Source organism: Corylus avellana, chromosome ca2 (genome assembly GCF_901000735.1).
Source record: "Corylus avellana chromosome ca2, CavTom2PMs-1.0".
NCBI classification, from domain to species: domain Eukaryota; kingdom Viridiplantae; phylum Streptophyta; class Magnoliopsida; order Fagales; family Betulaceae; genus Corylus; species Corylus avellana.
The window spans coordinates 24,927,282-24,933,854 of NC_081542.1; the positions used below are offsets into that span (position 1 = coordinate 24,927,282).

General features: G+C 29.4%; 1 long non-coding RNA gene across 3 annotated transcripts; it reads left to right on the forward strand.

Annotated features, from left to right (window-relative positions):
• Nucleotides 1-302: 302 nt before the first annotated feature.
• On the forward strand, nucleotides 303-2,468 carry LOC132172570 (uncharacterized). 3 transcript variants are annotated; one of them, XR_009439158.1, is made up of 7 exons: nucleotides 303-423; nucleotides 728-773; nucleotides 1,428-1,561; nucleotides 1,687-1,704; nucleotides 1,869-2,000; nucleotides 2,071-2,163; nucleotides 2,296-2,468. It is a non-coding gene; the product is annotated as an uncharacterized LOC132172570 (long non-coding RNA). The 3 variants fall into 3 exon arrangements; XR_009439157.1 differs by having other exon boundaries at nucleotides 1,681-1,704; nucleotides 1,869-2,163; XR_009439156.1 differs by having other exon boundaries at nucleotides 1,869-2,163.
• Nucleotides 2,469-6,573: the final 4,105 nt, after the last annotated feature.

Here is a 6,573-nt window from a genome sequence, read left to right on the forward strand (position 1 = left end):
AAAATAATTGCTCTCCCAAAGACGTTGAAATTTAGCCTCAGAAAGATGTTTCATGGAAGAAGAAGACTACATGTGAACAGTAAAATGGCTAGGATTTGGACTATTCGGTAAATATAATATATATATATATTGCTCTCCCAAGACGTCGTTTATGCATCCCGACAAATGGTCCATGCGAAAGTCATTTCAACACCTTATTGGTTTATTTGTAATTTTTCCTTTGACTGTGGGTTAAAGTTATTGTCATCTTGTATAAAATACATCCCCACCGATGGGAAAATGGCAAATCCAAGTAAAATGCCTGATAAATGTTTATCAGCTGAAGTTCCATGGTTAGCAGGTTGGATGCAGAAGGATCTACTCCTTCAAAATCCTCCACTGTCTCCGAGGAAAACATATTGCAAGCATCACTTGTATAACAAGGTTTTTTGTTTTTTGTTTTTTTTTTTTTTCGTATGAACATCTTAATATTGTTTTTGGTTGGATTGAGAGTACTTAAGGTATCTTTTTTTGTGAGGGTTATTTGTCAACTTTTTTTTTTTTTTTTTTTTACTTAGAACCGTATGAATTGTTTTGTGATGTAAATGCGTTGTTAAAAGTGAGTTTATATTTTCTAATAATTTACTTTTATGTCAATTTAGTTAAATTTGCGGCTTACTGCACAGTTATTTGTTCTCATATTTAATTTGTTATTTTTAATTTGTTTGTTTGCGTTATCCTGTCACAGGATTTGATCTTTAGAGGCCCAGTGATCGAAGAGATGCCATGTGGGAGTAAGTTATTTTCACCCTCAGCCCACATTTATGAAAACATATATCACTCTTATAGGTTTCCTAGAACTATAATACTCTTTAGATTTTATAAAAAATCTCGTTTTCACTGCTATATTATTTCACTGTATTGTTGGGTTGGTCAACATAATCCAGTTTCGACGTACTACTCTCGCATGCTCACTGTCTCATCTTCTTTTTCTACCTTCAGGCTCCGGAACCAAAAAAAAAAAAAAAAGCATCTTCTTCTACTGCGCAATCTCGTGTTTCCCGAATTCCAAAACTATTTAAATCCATTTCATTTTTTCCTGTAACGCTCACTGATTTTTCAGATCAGGAGCTACAAGAAATCTTGAGTAATGAGTTAACACCGACTTTTACGTAATTTACGTATAAGTTTTTCCTATACTTGTTTTGTTTTATTGTTTTTTTAGCATGCAACTAAAAATTATTTTTCATATAGACTTTTGAGCAATGGTTTTCGATTCAAAAACAACATTGGCCTAGGGATGTACTTCGTACCACTCTTGAGAGAAATAACTCACAAGATACGAAGTTTTCAGCATAGACACTATTACTGTAGATCTTTGTTAAAATGTTAGGATAAGTCATAATTTGAATTGAAGGTGACATTTTCTATGCTACTTATTTTGGCAGAAAATGGTATGATGATGGACACATTCCAGTTTAGACTCCTTGTGGCAAAGACCATGGCAAACGAATCATGTTGATAATGACTCAAATTGTCAACAAATATTTTTACGAATTGCCTGGTCGTAAAAACACAACTAGTAAGTGATGCAACACTTTTACGTACAATATTTTCTGTTAGTATGTTATTGTTAATTTTTATGTGGAATACAAGACATTTTAATAGATATTTTTTTGGTCTTGTTCTTTGTTTTTCGAGGTTTAGCAGATTTTGCTTAAAAAGGTATCAATCTAATTCGTGAATTTGATTTAGACTAAACATAAAAGGAAAAAAAAAAAAAAAAATTAAAGGACATAATTTTTTATTGAATTTTTGCAAACAATAAAATATAGCATTTTAATTGTATTATTGTTTTTTAAGAAGTAATTATATTTTTTTTGTCTTAGATATTTGTTGGGCAATAGTTGCTGCTGAGGTTTTTGCATGACTACATCAAGAAGGAAGCAATTTTAGAAGAGGGGCGTTATTGCAAACTTATAGGTAGAAAAAGGAAGCGAAGAAAAAGGATACTGGAGCAGGTATAGGAAGAAAGAAAAAAAATTCTCATTTTTTTTTCTTTTTTATTTATTCTAATTCTCCTTCTTGTAGATGAGAAATTTTATATTTGTGGGTGGATATGAAAGTGTGGATCACAAAGATGAAGAAGCAATCATGGAAAGAAATAAAGAAGACCTATTTACGGTACTATGAAGCTTTGCCCATAATTTGAATTATTTGGAGAGTGATTTATGGTAGTATTTGCTTTATAATTTTGGTAATGCTAACAACTTGTCGGTTATTATTTTGTAAAAGATTTTCATTCTCATGTGATAGGGTTCAATTTATGAGGGTCCGATACAAGACCCGAATCCAGAAGAAAAAACATTATATCACACGGTGCTACTAATAGGATTTTGAAGCAAGTATGGCAAAAACGTTTGGATCATCAAAAACAATTGGGACAAAAAATAGTTGGCTATGCAAAAATTGTTGTGTGTGTTTTTTTTTTTTTTTTTGGTGCTTTTTCTAGTTTTGGTGCTTATGCATACTACTTGTGTAGGCGCCTTACATTTTTTATATAATTTTTCCTTATAAAAAATAAAATAAAATATAATGTATATTGGGTCTAAGCATTTTTATATAATTAATCTTATGGTTGTGCTTATTATTTAATTTTGCTTGGATATTTATGTGGATTTCCTCACTTTCTTGTTATTGGAACGAGAACACTTCCTTTGAGTGTAACTACCTATGACAAGTTTCGATCTTTAGAGGCCCAATGAAGTAAGGGAAAAATGGTTGGAAGGTTATTAGTGGGATACACTTTGAGTCCACATGAAGCATATAACTTACCTATAAATTTTCTAGAACTAACGGTTCGTTTGGTAAACAATTTTGTTTCGGTTTCGAGGAATGTTTATTTTAAAGATGTAAAAAAATAAGAATGTCTGTAAATTATTATAAAAAGTTTGTTTCTACCAATAAACATCATACTAGGAAAAGTCGGTTCAATATCCACTTGCCCTGCCATTGCCACTGAACTTCAATACATTCCTAAAAGAGTTGATGATGAAGCACATGGTCGACGAAGAAATAGTTTTGGGAATGCAGCGATATAGAATAGACAATAGGAGGGAGTATTTGGAAATGGAAGCTTTATCGGATCTTAAATAACAAAGTATATATACTTTAGAACTACAATGTCACATAATTTTTTTTTAAAAAAAAAGATAATAATTATAAAAGAAAAATGCAGACACCAAAAGCAATATAAAATTGTTTCTTGGAAGTCCTTTTCAATGTTGTGATTAAATGATGATTAATTTTAAAAACTCTTATTTTGGTGTATCAATCTTTTGATTTTTTTTCGATTATCCCATTTATAAGAATTTTCTGTTAAATCCCACCTGCCTTGTGACTCACGGGTCAAAAAAAGTAACAAAGCATCCATTATCGCCTTAATTGCAAGCTTAACAAAATGAAATGCCTGAGCATAATCAACACGCAAAGAACAGGGGGTCCATAGGGGTTGAAAGACCAAAAAGCAGACCATATGAGAGATCAGGGGTGATTTTACGTTGTCTAAATACTATGAAGTTTTTTAAGGTAGTTAGTTTTTCACTATCTTGCAATGTAAATATAACTAATTTTTTTTTTTTAATCAGATCACACTAATGCTACATTGGGACTCGAATAGTAATCCATTCATGCATCAGAAAATAATATGGGGTCCACATGTGCTGAAAGACCAAAAAAGAGACCAAACAAATTATCAGTAGTATGCTCCAAGCTATAACCTACGCAATACCTTGATTGCATACTAGTAATTTACTTTAATGAAATTTTTTTATTTCTCTTACTAATTCATTTTTGCAAAGCACGCTCTTCTAAAGAAGGGGATATTGTTATTTTAGTGGTAAATTTGAGGGATATTGTCGCATTTGAAAATTTGGGAGAAATATTATTAATTTGGTGGTAGTTTGTGGAAATAAGTAGACTTTACAAAAATAATAATAATAATAATAACAAATAACAAATATTTTTTTTTACAAAACGTTCACCAAAAATACTTTAAAACCTTTTTAAATTTTGAGGTGTGATACAGCCTTAAATCCAACTTTGACTCAATTTCTAAATCAAATTTCTCTCCCTCTAGTTTAACATTCTCTCTCATCTACAGGTAGTTTTTTTTTTAAAAAAAAAACTTAAAGAAAAAAGTTAGGCTAAAATTACGTTTAAATTGTGCCGTTATTATTTTTCATTTTATATTACATCAAAATATTTTTTTTTTAACTAAAAACTTAAGAGGTGTAATACAGTCACAACTTAAATCCAACTTTAATCTAATTTCTAGATCAAGTTTCTTTCTTTATAGTTTAAGGCTCTTTCTCCACCGTAGGCAATTTTTTTTTTTTTTTGTTTTTTTTTTAACTTAAGAAAAAAGTCGGCCAAAATTAAATTTAAATTGTATCTTTTATCATTTTCTAAAACTTAAAAAGACTCCTTTAAAAAAGTTTTCACACTGCATACATACACGACCAGTCCAACAAGAAAACGTTGAAGAAAATCAAAATCCGTCCTTTCTTATTATTTCTATTGCTAAAATATGTCCTTTGGATTTTATACACAGGCTAAGAGAATCAAATCTGTCCTTTTGATTTTATTGTGGGAAAATCTACCCCTACACCTATTCACTTAGACTAATGTCTTGTCATTATGGCAGCAAAAGTCAGAAGCAAACCTTCACAGATCGCCAATAATTGGAAATGTTTGACAAACCTTTTTCACTAGTTTTTTATTTGTATTTTATTAGAAATTTTGGAAAGTGGATAAATAGGATATTTAAAAAAAATAATAAAAAACTATTTAAAAATTACAAAATTACAAAAAAATAATAATTAAAAACTATAAATATTAAAACAATTAAAAAACTAAAAATAAAAAATAAAAACATCTCAAATTTTTGTTCCAAAACTCTAAATAATGTGTCATAATTTTATGAGTTAGTGATATATTTTTTAAAATAATAAATTTTATTAGATGATAATCAACTTTCTAACAGTTGTTAATTGTTAGAAACCCCTAATTTTTACAAATTTCTCAGTTAGCAACGCTTTATTACAGCGGTCTATTTTAGAACTAACATATATTTGCATCACTATATAGATTAATTTTAAATTTTTGTATTGATTATTATTGGTTCATAACTCATTTGTAGGTAATGCAGATTAAGAGTTGGGAGATGACTGTGTTGATACTAATTGAAACTTATTTCTAACTATAGTCCAGAAGTGTTTGATTGTATATTTGTTTTGCCTTGTGTTGGAACGTGTTTTCGATGTATTTATCTGTTTTGTTATGTGTTGTGTTGGAACGTAGTATGTGTGTTGGAATTTTATTTAATGAAGTTGTGTTGGATATGTATTAGATATTGGATATGTGTTGGATATTGAATATTGGATTGAATTGAATAGAATATTGGATTGGATTGAATATGATATTGGATTGGATTGAATAGGATATTGGATTGTATTGGATATTAGATTATGTATTCGACATTGGAATTGAGTTGGATATTGGAATTAGAATTAGAATTGGAATTGTGTTGGATATTGTATTTGTAATTGTAATTTTATTTGGATATTGTAATTGTAATTGGAATTGGAATTGTATTTGGATATTGGATTTATAATTGTAATTGTATTTGGATATTATAATTGTAATTGTATTTGAATATCAGGTTAATGTTAGAATTATATATATATATATATATTTTTATGACGTGTCAAATGGAGTGACACGTCAAAAAATATTGCAAAAATGTTTTTGACCTGTTCTCTCCAACACGTCAAAAATCTGAAATTTTTGACTCTCCTGAAGTGACACGTCAAAAAATATTGCAAAAATGTTTTTGACATGTTCTCTCCAACACGTCAAAAATCTAAAATTTTTGACTCTCCGGTTTTAACCGTTGAAAAACGTCAAAAGGCGCACATCAAAAACTCATAGTTAAAAGTTTACAGCATTTTTGTGGTGTAGATGCTAGATTGATATTATATTTTTATTTCATAATAATAATAATAATAATAATAATGCGACATTTCCAACATTAAGGAGTAAATTTTCTTAAACTTTTTGAGGTTTGATTTTTATTAATATTACAAAATCTATTTAATTGTTGAACCATGTACTTTAAAGTTCTGACACCCTTAACCTTAAATAAACATACTCTGGACACGTAACAAAAATTGAAATTGTTTTCTAGCATTTTCATTTTTCACGATCTATTTTGGAATGCTCTATTACCATTATTATTATTTTTTATTATATTTTTTATTTTTAATTATAGGTGAATAAATCATGTTAACTCCACAATCACGCGGGCGGAAGGTGTGCTGCACACTGTCCCTTGATCTCGTCAGCGATTTTCCTGAGAATTGTCCTGTGTCACGGGTTGAATTAAAGAGAAGAAAGCCACAAGAAACTCAAAAGAGAGATGTTTCATAGAAGAAGAAGACTATGTGTCAACAGTGTATTGGTTAGGATTTGGACTATTCAGTAAAATATATATATATTGTTCTTCGAAGACGACGTCGTCAAATGGTTCATTCG